This window comes from Schistocerca nitens, chromosome 8 (assembly GCF_023898315.1).
Source record: "Schistocerca nitens isolate TAMUIC-IGC-003100 chromosome 8, iqSchNite1.1, whole genome shotgun sequence".
NCBI lineage: Eukaryota > Metazoa > Arthropoda > Insecta > Orthoptera > Acrididae > Schistocerca > Schistocerca nitens.
This window is the reverse complement of record NC_064621.1, coordinates 329,966,497-329,968,982: the sequence shown is the minus strand read 5'-3', so window position 1 is coordinate 329,968,982 and position 2,486 is coordinate 329,966,497. Positions and strand designations below refer to the sequence as shown.

Sequence of the window (2,486 nt, the reverse complement as noted above, 5' to 3'; positions counted from 1 at the left end):
GATGAAGGGCAGGTTAAAACGAAGATCGAAAAATCCGCGGTCCGATCGAGGTTCGATCACTCGAGCTATCGTTTACCACGCATGTGCATTGGCACAAGGCCATCAGTTCCAACGTGTTTGTAGATATTTCAGCGATAGATTTTGATCAGTGATTTTGTGAGTGCCAAAATATGTGAGTTGAAAGGCAAATCTTTTGCTTGCATTAACTCAGAAGCTTACATGTTCACCACCAATGGACCGTAGACCATAGATTTGATACCTTTATTCGTTCCTGAGAAAAAGGGGTCTTAACAGACGAACGGACAGGCGCACAACCAAGTGATTCCGTAAGGGTTCCGTTTTTAACGACTGAGATGCGGAACCCTAAAAGTGGTATCAGCGTGGGAGGAATCATCCAAAGAAACTTACACACGTTTCTGTAACAGAGAGATGAATTCACCAAGTGACCCTGTGAATTGCGTATATTGCTGACTGAAGCATGTTCTTATCAGACCACATCACATCACTCACAGGCAAAATTGTCCAACTTATTTCGAAACACAGTACCATACCTCAACTACAGAGAGAACGTTGGGAAATGAGTCACTTTTTAAAAACTTTTGGTTGCTGTTGCTCGGATCCAGCATATTCAGCCTTAGAATAGGAGTACTCTCCAAACAGTCGACAAGCGAAAAGCTATCTTGCAACAGCCAATTAAAGAAATATAAGAAAGAAAAAAAAGCAACACCAAAACCAATATTACAGCAAACAAACAGAAAAATTCCAGAAACGTTGTTTACAATGTTACGAAGGCATTTTCCAGTCTCTCCTAACCTTTCAAGAGCGAGATATCTGCCACAGCGAGCGCTGACTCAATATAAATAAGTTAAGTAAGTATTCTGAGCCGTTCGGTGAAAGGCAAATTTGCTTTGCGGTAAAAGCTGCTAACTTCTACCGTTAAGCAGTTTCCAATGGAAAATAGGGTAGACACGTAAGGAATATCATAACTTTTGCTTCTAGATGTCGAACTTGACGGTTCAGGATATCTGCAACAGCAGTAATTGTTTGGAAACAAAATACAGTTTTTATTTTCTAACGCTACGACCGGTTTTCAGTAGTTATGAGCTGTCGTGGCGGTACACATATGATGTTTAAGAACGAATCGCCATATTAGATACGCCAGAGATAGCGAAACCATATTTTGTAGTATCACTCGGCATCTTCATACGTCACGTGGTGGGAGTAGCTCAGATGCATACATCTTTGATCCCAGAAAACATAAACAGTAGACGCGAGTCAAATATAAGCTGACTCCCGTGTGTATTTAGAGAGTAATGAGCATAAATATTTTGAACCAATATAAAGACGTAAGTAATTTAGATGAAATTACAGGAAAAGTTGTTGCATATGCTTAGTTGTTACACAACGCACGCAAAAAATGCGCGAACACACACACACACACACACACACACACACACACACACACACACACACGGAGTGCACAAAAATATCGAGCACCAGCCAGGAAAGCATACTTGAACATAAATGCAAATGTTAGCTAAGCCTGCAGGTCACACTATTGAATTTGACCACGAACGGCACACGTTCCAACTGTCAGCCTTGGTCAGAACAGCGTTCTTTGTAGCCGTGCGTGCATTATGTCTGAGTTCAGTGCATGCGAACATTGTCAAATTGTTGGTGCTCCTATGGTGCGTGCCTCTGTAACCAAGGGAACGGAAGTGTTTGGTGTTTCAGAAGGCGCCATATCACAGATTTACAGCGCATACACAGAAAGCAGAAGATCATTCCCTGCTAAGACACAACGTTGACGAAAGTGTGTGTTGAGTGACGGTAACGGACGATCACAGAAGAGGACGAAAACTAAGTGGACGACAGCTGCAAAATTCACTGCAGAACCGAATGTTGGCTTGCGAACCCTGTTAGCAACAAAACAACATGAAAGAATGCAGGGTGAGCTGGAACTGCAAAAACACATATCTGTGATGAAATGCTCCTAACAGGAAAACGTGCTGCCGAAGTCATAAAAAGTGGACTATCGAGCAATCGAAGAAATTCATTTAGTCGAATGAGTCCCGTTTCTTACTGTTTGCAACTTCTGCCCGAGTTCACGCCGCAAGAGAGAAACTCTGCAGAAACTTTGGGCAACCATGTCGTGGTATTTGGCCAACGGCCTTGCCACAGTGGCAACGTCGGTTCCCGTCAGATCACCGAAGTTAGGCGCTGTCGGGCTGGGATAGCACTTGGATGGGTGACCATCTGGTCTGCCGAGCGCTGTTGGTAAGCCGGGTGCACTCAGCCCTTGTGGAGGCAAACTGAGGAGCTACTAGATTGAGAAGTAGCGGCTCCGGTCTCGGAAACTGACATACGGCCGGGAGAGTGGTGTGCTGACCACATGCCCCTCCATAACCACATCTGGTGACGCCTGTGGGCTGATGATGAGACGGCGGCCGGTCGGTACCGTTGGGCCTTAATGGCCTGTTCGGACG

General features: G+C 44.7%; 1 pseudogene; it reads left to right on the top strand.

Annotated features, from left to right (window-relative positions):
• Window positions 1-2,162: 2,162 nt before the first annotated feature.
• On the top strand, window positions 2,163-2,280 carry LOC126199919 (5S ribosomal RNA; annotated as a pseudogene).
• Window positions 2,281-2,486: the final 206 nt, after the last annotated feature.